We start from the raw sequence: 13648 nt of genomic DNA on the forward strand, positions 1-13648 counted from the left end.
TGGTGGCGTTCGAAAAAAACTGTATCGAAATTGTGTGCTATGTGTTATTTCCTGAATGACATGCAAAAAATTATAAGTAGAAAGAACAACATTTTACCGCATCAGCTATCTTTTTATTTTTAAGAAAGTACTTGTTTTTTTATAAACGCAATGTATTTATTCCATCCAAATTTGGTAGGAACTCGAAATGATGAGAAAAAAAAGAAGTTTACATTGGTATTGTCTGTACATTTTTGAAGAATAAAAACATCTTAAGTATTGAACCTATAAAAATCACTTCCATTTACTTCGACAAAAAAATGTATTAATAATTATATATAGTACAAACGGTTCAGTGGGTTTCATTTAAATAACACAATTATTGATAAATTTGTGTTTTAATGTCTTTAAGAATTTTATTGGAGGAAAAGTTTGGTTTAATGGACCGAAATGCCACACGGCCGTATTTTGGTATCATTTCAAGAAAGGCGCTTCTATTTAAGCCTGTCATAGAACATTTCTGTGGTGCTATGTTTGAAAATTTCAGGTCAAAAGGCAATAACAAAGGCTCAGTAGGGTAACATAATTTGTGTATTTTGTTATTTGTTTGCAACTGTTTGACTAAAATTTACGACATTTGAACATAATTTTGTTAAGGCATTTCTGCAAAGTCTAAAATGATCAAAAAATTTAAATGATATGGTCCTGGACCAAAAGAAACTATTTTCAATGCAGGGGGATAGATAATTGATCGACAAAAAAATGGACCTGTAATGACTAATGAATCTGTAAATGAATGCATTAGCAATGGCTAATATAAATTCTAATCTGTCTTTTTTTTTGTTAAGTATGCCAAAACGGACAAATAGAAGGAGTTTTGACAAAAAAGTAATCTGATGGCAAATTTAAGGCTTTTTTATAGGAGGTGTCAGTAAAACTCCACACAAAATAACTTGATATATCATTGATTGTATTTCTACGGCACAAAATAAAAATAGGCTACGTCTATCAGAACAAAATGAAGAAAGTAGTCATATTAGAATCGAATTAAATTACGAAAACTCCATTATATCATTGTTTTGCCACGGGCTTGCTATTTATGGCGTTATTTAACCGCTCGCTTTTGCTTGGGGTAAAACAAAGCGACATAAATGGTTAGCCCGTGGTAAAAAAAGAAAAAATGGAATTTCCGTGATTTATTTCTTAATGTCTGTATTACTTGAGTTTAATGTTTCAACTTAGTTATACTATGTATAAACATGCTATGAGTGTCAAGAAGGTGAATTGGTTGTGTGAAATATTGAGAAACACGTTAAAGTATACGGAAATCGATAGTCTTTTTTTTCCATAGACGACAATACTAACCATTTCAAGTTTATCACTAATTTCTTATTAAAACTATGACTCAAAAGCCATTTTTAATTGTTGTACTCTCATTTAGAGACCTAAAATATCCTTGACAATAAGAGTTGATAATTTTTTTATCAACCACAATCAAATGTTTTAAGGTGCCGGAATTTTTGCATTTTTACTGTTCCACGCTCAGTTGTAATAAGGAGTCTTTTTAAAACTTGATAAGCTATGTACTTTCAAGCTTACAAAAAAAATCTTTTACACCGTATGCTATTTATAAATTAAATGTCATGATAAAAAGAAATTACATATAATTTTATACAATAATAACATTTTATGCTAATGATATTTAATCTTTATTTATATATCAAATGATTGACAAGGGTTACATTGAGATCACGAATATCAAAAATGATGCTAATTTATAGACAAAAGTGAACTTCAGGTAAAATAGAAAAATATCAATGCACAACAAAAGTGAACTTATGTTAAATACATTATATGAACACGATGACAAAAGGTGATTAGTTGAATCGTATGTATTCAGTTTTTCATGCAAAATTGGATAAATGTTGCAACTCTTCATATCTGAGTAAGTACTAAATTAAAATTATATCTAAACAAGTCTAGTTTCGGGGATTTGATATATTGCATCTACCCCAAAAGACTTGAGATAAAGAATACTACAGACACTGTCAAGTCGGCCGCAAATCTTGACCTACACATAGAGATCGATGGTAAAGGAAAACTATTGACCAAATTTTACTACTAACGTGATGACTTTTCATTCAGAAAAAAATGTTAACTTTCCTTTCATCTGTGGCAAAAATTCCTTCAGCACCTGCATATGAAGTTTTCATATCACAAATTATACGTGATGTCAGAGCTTGCCGCAGAGCTTACGCAGTCTTCTTGTATCGCGCTGGACTTCCTACTATTAGCTTCTTGAGCAGGATTATGTTGCTTCAAGATTGAAGTCATAACTTCAGAAGTTTTATGGTTATTATCATGAAATCGTGGATCGTTACGCGTTACGGTGTATCCATCGGCTCCCTGAAAACTAATTAGTTCAACGTGTCAGAGTTTTCAATTCCTTTTTCGTCTACTGTGGTCTTGAGTTTTTACTTTTGTTATTTCGTATGTATTATTTTAGATACTTTATGATCTTTGTTGTCTTTGTCCCTGGATTGCATTATGATGATTTCCGCTAAAATCGTGGTTCCCTTGATTAATCTTTTATACAATTAATATTAAATACGCAAGTTTTTTTTACAAATGCGTAGCTTGCTTATCCAGTTATGATATTCATTGAATAGTTTTTCGTTGAATATGTTTTGAAAGGTAAAAATCTCAACAGACAGTGGATAGTCCTATGACAAACAATTGTTCCCCTTTTCGATCTGTGTTAAAATTCCAACTAGTAAGATTTATGCCACACTTACTCCAATAAATCAATAAAATGTTGACAGCGTCTTAATATCAGATTCCGCTAATCAAATTTTTAAAATTAAAAATTTAGTTATTTATTACTAAATTTACCTAAATTCACCTCTCATCATCTTTGCTACTAAAAGAAGGTATATATTACAGACACTCTAATAGCATTCCTAAGATCTATACAAATGGGGCGACTGTAATTCTCAAAATTGCAAAAGTGTACTTTCTAATGTAGTAACGCTTCAGCTGCTCCACTATATGCAGTCTATGTATCTCGAGAATTTTACATGTTTTGCTATAAATTGCGACGCGACTAGTATTCAGATTTTCTAAAGAAGACTTTTGGGCTTACGGAGTAGTTAATGAACAATTATGTTCTAAAAGGCTAAAGTGTTCCCGTAATTGACAGATGTGAAGTGTTCATGGGCAAACGACAAGTATATGTATGATCATTGGATCGTTACGGTGTATCCATCTGCGCCATAAAAAACTGATTTGTTCAAGGTGTCATAGTTTTCCTTTCCTCTTTCGGCTACTCGCTACTTGACTTTTTATGAGCAACTCGGTGGGTGGTTCTAGAAAAAGCCTAACCTACCAGAGCACTTGATTCATGCTCCCAAGTTTTGGTGGAGTCCTTTCGTTACTTTGTATTAATGATTTTTAGTTACTTTGTGTTCTTTGTTGTGTGTATCTTTTTTCAATGTCTGGTCTTTATCCCTGGATTACATTCTTTTGATTACCGCTAGAACTTTGGTTCGCTTGATAACTCTTTGGCATACATAGCCATTATCTCTATCGGACTTGACACTTCAATAGTAGCATGAAAATGGTGAGTATCTTGCAGAATCCCTACAATAGTTTATCCTTCCATAGAAACTGATTTCAGCCTTGTATTTGACTTTTTATATTAAAATTATCTTTTTTCTTGATGTGTTGTTTGTTTGTCGTCGGTTGTGCTTTTTTTTTTTGGCCTTCACAATATTTTGTCCACGCATTTATCCTTCTTTGTACCAACAGCAATTCAAACGTTTAGTAGTTGAACATTACATGTGAGCCTTATGTATGTATTGCAAGTAATTATTTGTGCACCAATTGTGGGTTTACGTTAAACATTAAAATAATTTTAAGTGAATTCACCTTACTTCAATATATGACATCTATTTAAAACGGAAATAATAACATTGCTTAGATAAATTGTGTTCTTCATTTATGTATTTAACTCATTGAGTGCAAGGAAAACGAAAAGTAGAAAAAGTTAAAATCGAAAGAAAATAGATGGCTTTTATTTTGTATAAACGTAGTAAATTACATGCTGAATCGTATTATTTTACCTTTCTGCTGTTTGTTTGTTAAATGTCTCTGAAGACGAAAATAGAATATTTAAATTAAAATTTAACGAAAGATTATACACATTTATTACAGTTATTAGTCTATAAATCCCCAGCAGGAAAGTGACATCACAAGGATAATCTTAATATAACATCGCAGTGTGGGAACCTATTTTTTCCCCAACTTGTCATTCTGGCTAGTGGAATATTGATCTTGCTAGCAAAATATAAATTCAACTAGCCGAATTATTTCCATTCATTCACTTGACATATTCAAGCTAAACTTCTTAAAATGTAGGGAGCATATTTTTAATGTATGATGTTAACGGATGTTTTACTAAATACAATTCATGGCTTGCAAAAAACTGAAAATAATGTACTTTGCGTTTTCAAATAACCATTGTCTTGATGTCGATGATAGTTATTGATACATTATGTTGAAAAATGTTTTTATATTCAATACCTGTACTATTTTTTTTTTAAATAAGACGGAAAATATAAGCAAAATAATTTATATATAAGTTTAAAAGTGCCCAGCTGTGTCACACATTTTACAACAACGACGACATAGTGAGTCATTCAATACTAACGACAAACTCTATAAAGATTATCATATCATTAGATATCATTATCTATCATATTATTATAATGAATCCTCCTGCTTCATGGAAAACGATTTGTCATAGTTTTTTTTTTCCATTTTTTTTTCGTCTACCACGGACGTGACATTTTATGAGAATTTCGACGGGTGTTAGTAAAAATACAAAGGATGCTTACCCTTGCTATGCATCTGGTTTATGCTCCCAGTTTTCATTGGAGTCCGGTTCGATCTTTTACTTTTGTTTCTTTGAACGTGGTTTTTTGGTAACTTGATTTTTCCAATTAACGTCATTGTCCTTTACAATGTCATAAACAGTTAAAATTAAAGTGTTAGGACGCTGGGGACATGCGCCTGTCCAGAGTCAGGAGATGATAGTGATTAATGTGTCTTCATGTCGTTAACTTTTTAGTATACTTAACCATACTTCTTTTTCTTATTTTTCAATTTCTTGAAATTGAAATTGAAGATTTTTACTTTTGCTGTCGGGACTTATCAGAGTTTCCTAAAAGGTTTGTTTACACTAATCTAAGACCATTTGGTGATCTCTGTAAATATTTATTATTTTCATAAAGGTTACATAATGTTGCATGTGTTGCGTTTCAATATATATATGTTCCTATTTGTTTTCTATTAACGAATACAGAAAATATTTATAGATGTGTGTTCTTTATTCCTAATTCTCACCTGTCTAGTTTTATTTTGCCTTCAAATTGCAATTAAATGTATTCGAAGAAAACTTTCAATTACATCTTTGAACTTGAAATAGCTTTTTTAAAATCCGTCGTAGAACCAAGGTGGGGCCATTTCAAAGGGTGTATAATTCTATAAAGTAAGAGTAATCAAGGGAACCAAGGTTATAGCGGTAATCAAACGAATTTAATCCAGGGACAAAGACCAGACATGTAAAACAGACATACACAACAAAGAACATATAGTAACTAACATCATACATACAAAGTAACAAAAGCAACTCAGACTGCACTAAAAACTGGGAGCATGGACCAGGTGCACCGGCAGGGTAAGCGTCCTCTGCTTTTCTAGAAACACCCGCCGAGTTGCTCATAAAAAGTCAAGTCCGGGGTAGACAAACGAGGAAAGGGAAACTATGACTCGTTGAATAAATCAGTTTTCATGGTTCAGATGGATACACCATTACGATCCACGAGTTTATGATGACGACCATAAAACTCCTGTAGTGATGACATTAATCTTGTAGCCCTGTTCCAGAAGCCTATTTGTTAGAGCTCTGCGTAGTTTCGGCAAGCTCTGGGATAACGTTTGAGTTGTGATATGAACACTCCATATGCAAGTGCTGAAGGAATATTGCCACAGATGAAAGGAAAGTTGACAATTTTGAATGAAAAGTCATCACGTTTGTCACAACGTTTGGTCAATAGTTTTCCTTTACCATCGATTTCTAAGTGTAGGTCAAGATATAAGGCTGACTTTACAGTGTCTGTAGTATCTTTTATCTCAAGTTCTTTGGGGTAGATGCGAAGTATCAAATCCCCGAAATTAGGATTGTTTAAAGATAATATGTCATCTATATAGCGGAAACTGAGATTAAAGGATCTAGCTAAACGATATTCTTTCTTTCGGATCAGATCAGCTATAAAGTCAGCCTCATAAGAGTGAATGAAAAGGTCACCAAGTAAATAAGCACAATTTGTTCCCATTGGAATGCCGACCGTTTGTTGAAAAACACGTCCACCACACTGGAAAAATATGTTGTCGATTAAAAATTCCAGCTTTTGTATACATCTTCCTCTGTATATTTGGAAGATGATTTGGCATTATTTCTTACAAAGTATGAAGAATCTCTGCCAAGAATTATATACTTGTATCTAGGTGTACCTTTTTTGGAAAAACAACGATGTATAATGTTTTTAAGTCGGGATTTTAACTGAGTATGGGGAATAGAAGTATACAGTGTTGAATAATCATAGGTTTTAATGCTATTATATTCAGATAATAGTCTTGAACTGATTGTCTCCAAAAGATCTTTTGATTTTTTAAGATCCACATTGAATTAATACCACTACGGGAGTAAGTGTTGTGGTAGGACTGTAGACTCTCTTTGACAGTTGTGAGTATAATCTTTTAAAACACATAATTTTTTATGCTAGTTTTAATATACATGTGCAATAAAAGTTATTTCTGTTTCTTGATTTATTATCGCTTGTATTTTTCATTTAAAATATTTTGCTTATAAATGTGTTTAAATAAAAAGATGTTTCATTGATAGTATCGTGTTAATTTTATATTTTCTGATACGAATATTATTATTATAAAACTAATTTTAATATCAATATCTTTGCAGGTATTGGTAATATGAAAACTTATGTATATTGTATTCATCAAACTTTTCCAATTTCAATTGAAAATCAAGGTTTATAAAAGTGGCAGTCATGGATAAAGCATGTTGAAACCATTTTGTAAAAAAAAATAACATTTGAAAGCAAATGAACTAAAAATAAGAAATAATTAATGATTCATTCTTTGTCCAAATAAATACGCTAAAAGTTTGTGATGCGCTAACTGATGATATATTCTTTTTTAATAAGCATTGCATTGATAAGCAACCTCGCTTGCTTTTGTTATGATTTATATTTATATTTAATGTTAAGGCATATTTTCTTCTTTAGACGTAAAAGACTAACAACGTTCTTGATTTGGGCTAAATTGTCTACTTGATTCCTTGGTCCCCTTGGGTTTTCTTTGCTTATATTGTAACTTAGTAATATGTAAGATTTCCTCTTATTTTAATGACAACTCTGACATATATTTTATGTCGACAGGATTGAGCTCCCGTCTCTCATTTTACTTGGAAAAAGCAACAGAACAGAAGAGTCGACAAATCATGACTCAGCTTTTGGAATTATAAGAAAAACCAAGACCACCTATCCTTTCTTAATGAATTTCAGATGTCCTTCCTCTGGTTTTGTCGTTCCAAAAAAATGGATCCCTTTATAATTGGGCAAACCTCCCCTTTTGGTGCAATAGTCCAAATTTGGGTTATTTTTTTTTTCTGCATCGGTCAACAAATAACCTTCTTCTTTATTGCTTTTTTCGTTGTTGTACTCTTGTAATATTTGGTTTTTAACACTTTCGTTTCTTATCTTTGACAAAGGTTTTAACAGAAGGGTCTTTCAACACCGCGGCCATATTGTTTTAATGGGAATAAATCGCAAATTGTGCACCAAAAGCGACGTCACAAATCGACGACGGCAATGTTTTTGTGATATACAATGTGCATAAGCAACACTGAAGGAAGGGTCACAATAGATAAACGTTGTGACTTCTTTCTGGAAAATGTCCAAGAGTAAAACTACAAAATTCATTTTATATTCGAATAATCGAAAATTATTACACATAACATTCAACAATTAAATTCTTTCTGCAAAATAATGTGATGTTTTTATAAAGCCATTGCCTTTGAAAGATAATTATAAATTGCTACTTACTGAACAAAGAAGTACTGGTACAATCATTCATATTTGCGTTAATTTTACTCTCTACAAACTATTCAACGGATTTTAAATTTGTTCTCGTGCCCACGTGAACTCGTTAGTGAACAGTGCATTAATATTGTTTTGGACTTTATCTTGTGCAATTTAGCTATGACATATGCATGGCACTTAAAACATTTATACTATTATCATATATAGGAATACTTGCATAAATGTGTTACTTTGTTTTGTCTTTTTGTGTGTTTTTGTTTTGTGTTTGTTTGTTTTTGTTTTTTGTTTCTTTGTTTTTGTTTTGTTTTGTTTTTTTTTTTTTGTTGTTTGTTTGTTTTTTTGTTTGTTTTTTTTTTGTTGTTCAAACGAGGCGTTCAGTAAAAGGCAAGAGGAAAGTGTTGTTTTCATGGAACATGCTTTCATTGGATATTGTATAATTATCGCGAGGAACAAGCCATCGAATTTCTTTCTTTAAAAGTACAAAAAAAAACAATTTAGCATAGTGCTGTATGACGTATATATTAACATATGTTTTGATGACGTCATATATCATAAAAGCATCGTCTCTTACATAGTAAGCTTTTTAAAGTACTGATTTGTCTTCTTCCTGTTTTTTTATTTAATCTGCCAAACGTTATCATTGAACGTCGTTTCAAGAAATATAATTTAACAACATACAAAGTCGCACTATCAGTAATGAAAAGAGATTATGTAAAAAAAATTGGAATTTTTCTGATCCGCACAATTTCAAAAATAAATATCAGAGGACAAAGTCCTCATCATGGTAGTCGATATGAATTTAAATTTTACTATAGAAGCACCGATAGCCTGATTTCAGTCTGACAGGCAGTTAACTTGTAATACCAATTGTAACATAAAACAAAGATCATTTAAGTTTCGTATCTTTAACAACATTAAATGTTTAAAGCTCGCGTCTTAAAGTTTTGTTAAATTTTGACAAAAAAAATAAAATAAAATAAAACAAAATAAATCATATTCGATTTTACACTGTAAAGGCATTATCATTTCTAAAAAAGATATCAATTTACTGAACTTCGTCGTCTTACAGGTTACACCTGCCATATATGACCCCGCTAAATGTTCCGCCCCTCCGAATCAATGGTCGTACCCTAAGGTAAAGTTAATTGTTATGAACACTTAAAAAAAAATCTTATTTCATTCATTTCAAAATGTAACAAACCCCTCTCTTTTTTAGTTTTTCTGGGAAAGTTCCAACAACATCAAGTATTCATACATTCAAACTGAACAAATTAAAATAAAATATTTATAGATTAAACACATTGTAAAACATATAGGAAGTCCTGAATCCACTAGTTTTTTTACATGAAATGGTTCAAGATTATAGAATAAACATACTATTTTCTTATATATATATTTCTTCTGGTTTAGTTGGAGGAATGACCTGGCCAGCGAAAGCTATATTTTTATATAGCCTAGCTGGCCGAATGGTCTCGGGCGCTGGACTTTGTGCAGGCAGTGTTGCCATAGATGTCACAGCGGTACGAGTTCGAGTCCCGCGGAGGGAACAACCAAAAATTTGCATGGCAAATTTGACAGTTTTAACATCGTTGGGAATTTTTCAGACCTTACTATACGTTTACATATCTTCCCTGTATCAATTGCATCCGATGAAGCAGTGTAGTGAATAGAGTCGTCACATTCTGAGACGTTTATATATATATATATATATATATATAATTTACAAGAGGTCACGTGTGAATGAGTCCGTATATGATATAAATCAGGACGGAAAAAAATAGGTTTCTCAAAAAGTGCATGAATTTTACCTGGTACGACCGAGTCGACCATAGCTTCATGTGTGCTGCACCGGCACACAGAATGGAATGTCTTTAACGGAATGTATTTCCTTATTTTTGTTTTTAGAACAGTCAGATAGCTCGTTACCACGAAAGCAGATTATAATTTTATATAATTATATTAAATTAATATATTTAATATTTAGAATAGACATGAATGAATTAAATATTATGTTTTACAAATTATTGTACTAGCTCTACAGATTTTCAAATTGTCCCTTTAATAAGGAAATATTCATAATGTTTACGACGGATTGAGATCATTTTTTTCACCTTTTATCAATGTTCCCTTGATTATCCTAGAATTTTTAAAGTATTGTAGGATACAGGAACTGCTCATTTTTCTCTTGCACCTCAATTCACCTGAACGACTTACACATCAGGTGAAGTATCACAATATGCAAGCAATAAAAAGGCTATTTGTATTAAAACTGGTCATGTATGGGATAAGATTTCATTAACATGTATAGATATGTACATATAGATAGACTATCAACAATCAAACATTGATGACGAAATCTGTTGAATATTCATGCTAGGTAAAATACAATCACTCAATACTTTTTTCCCTTTATTTCAATGTGTGTTTTTTTGTTTTGTTTTTTTTTTTTATTTCCATACAATGTCAGTTATTACTCTATCAACTTTTATTAGAGAAGTCTTTGTAAGTTTATAGACGTTTAGGGTTTTGTGTTTATCTAAAAACTTCATTTTTTTCAGTTGTTTTACAAATAATGACCCAATCTTACTACATAACATCATTCTATAACTATCATTTACTACTCAATTATTTTTCTAGTTGGTTGTTTACGCGAAAGTAAAATTACTTGAGTAAAACAAACAACAAAATAAACAACAAAAACAAAAAACAAAACAAAACAAAAACCAAACAAACATACAATAAATAACAACGAAAAACAAAAAAAAACAAAACCAAAAACAATAACAAGACAAAAAAACAAAAAAATAATCAAGAAAATTTTCCCTATCTTTAAATACTAACTGCATTGGGACTGACTTTTAGATGTAGATAATCGTACAGGAATTTCCTGTAGCGTTATACCAATTAATTATTCGTTCAGCAGTTTTAAGTTGTTACCTGAGTATGAAATTAATAAACAAATGATAATGAAAATAATGAAGTGCAAAGAGAAGAAGATTACAATCCTTGCCAAAAAGGCATATAGATTTATCGTGCAACTTCGAACAAAAAAGGAAAGCTATTTTGATCATTCAACTGAAATATGTTTCAGGTTCCATTATATTTTCTTGTTTTATATGATAAATATTGTATAGAAACATGATTAATCACCATACACATTTCTTCGAACTATGTACTTTAAAATTTTAGTAACATTTGTCTCAATGTCTATATGAAAATTTGATACATAATGTTGAAAAAAGTTTCAATACTCAATATTTGTACAATGAAGTTACTACATTTTAATATCCCAAAAAGTGCATAGGTTAAAAAAGCGCCTAGTAGTTAAACATATCTTCAATGTAATTACGTATTACAATGAAGCCACAGTGAGTCAACTCATCGACAAAAAAAAGCTCTTTAGAAATTATATATTTAATCGGTAATTTTTCAAGTGAAAATTATGATAGAAAGAAGAGACAAGAAAGATATTTCGCATCAAAACGAATTCAACGGATTATGGATGAAATACGGGTCTTCTTTTTACATATTTTAATATTTCATAAACATGTATGTATTTTAGCTTCGAAGTGAAATAGTTTCGTTCATTTTAATTATCTATTAACGTTTATGAGTACTTTTCAATAAATAAATCGGTCATTTATTCTCTTAATGTGTTCGAATTAGAAGGTGTCTCGATTGATACTTTTGTCATCCTAAAATCTTTCGATATACGATTCATGAAAAAGTAATGAAGGGAACCAAGGTTATAACGGTAATCAAAAGAATGCAATCCAGGGGCAAAGACCAAACATGGAAAACAGACATAGAACATAAAGTTACTAAAATCATACATACAAAGTAATAAAAGCAAATGAAACTTTTGTTTGACATTGATTTTATTTCAAGATATTGGTAATATTTAAACTTATGAATTAAATTTAGTTTCCCGATGTCTGCATATTTGGTCGACCTACTAAGGAGGTTTTCGTATAACAGTGCTGGTTATTGGACAAAACAAGTATACGAACAAACATAAAAGAGTAGTTGTTACCAAGATATTCGCTTAAAAAATCACAATGCTAGTTGGAATTTAAATTTGAAACCAACTGAGCTAAAACAAATTATGAAGCGTTCATTGTCTGAATATCTGGTTTGGAGTTTTCATTTTTCAAATTGATGACGATATAGATCTCTCAGTAGATATTATAATTGTTGATGTGATGTGTACGATGGCGTATACCTTATGCATGTTCTCCTCGTGTTAATTTGAAAATAAATGTTCATGAATAAAAAATAAAATATGATAACCAGTGTCGATGAACGCCATAATTTAATTTGTATGTGTATTATTTATTTCTCCAAACTTTCACCACTCACGTGATTTTATTTTAGTTATTTGTGGAATCTAATTAATTAAGCTTAATATCGACAAAAAAAATACCGAAGCGTCATCAGTGTAATGATTAAAACAGCATAGCCTAAACGTGAACACATGAAACAGAGACGTTTTACATACACAACGTAGCGAACCAAATAAAAACACATAAAACTGAAGAAAAGAAGATGTCACATTATAAACTAAAGCATAACAAGTATGAACTCCACAATCAACCGGGAGTGTAATCAGGTGTTCCGAAAGAGCAGCGAAACCCGCCATATTGCAAATAAGTATAATCTGATAATAACCTACATGTAGCAACACTAATGCCTAATTATCATATATATTTTCCCAACATTTGTTACTGTTTTCAAATGAATTCTAAATTTTGTGATGGGCGAATTGATATTCAAAATCAGCATATACGTTCAATTAAGTTAACGTCAAAGGAGAAAAGCTTTGTAACTTTAAGGTCAGGAGAAAGGTGAAATTCCAGAATTTATTTCACTTTTAAATTATCAAACTTAATTACAAAAGGAACATTCAATAGTTCACTTCTATCTATAAAGTAATGTAATATTTATCAAATTCATTGCATTTGAAGGATACTTTTTATTTGAAAGATAATTATGAATAATCACTAACTGATAAACGTAGGCCCACAGCATTCATCCATATCTGCATGGTTAAATTGTATACAAACTATTCATTGGATTAACCTTTGTCATTTCCTCGTGAGATCGTTAACAGATGTTAACTTGTATAACGTTTGGATGATGTTTTTTTATCATAAAATTAAACATTGTTTTCCAGGATTAATCGATGTATAAAATCGCTCATAAAAGCAAATTAAAGTCCAGGGACAAAGAGCAGACATGGAAAACAGACATACACAACAAAGAACATAAAGTAACTAAAATCAAACATACAAAGTAACAAAAGCAAATGAACAACTCAGACTCCACTAAAAACTGGGAGCATGGCCCAGGTACACCGGTAGGGTAAGCGTCCTCTGCTTTTCTAAAAACAACTGAATTGCTAATAACAAATTCAAGTCCGGGGTAGACAAACGAGGAAAGGAAAACCATGACCCGTTGAATAAATCAGTTTCAGTTTTCATGGTGCAGAT

This window comes from Perna viridis, chromosome 10 (genome assembly GCF_037379345.1).
Source record: "Perna viridis isolate PV_CMFRI_1.1 ecotype Kerala chromosome 10, ASM3737934v1, whole genome shotgun sequence".
Taxonomy (NCBI): domain Eukaryota; kingdom Metazoa; phylum Mollusca; class Bivalvia; order Mytilida; family Mytilidae; genus Perna; species Perna viridis.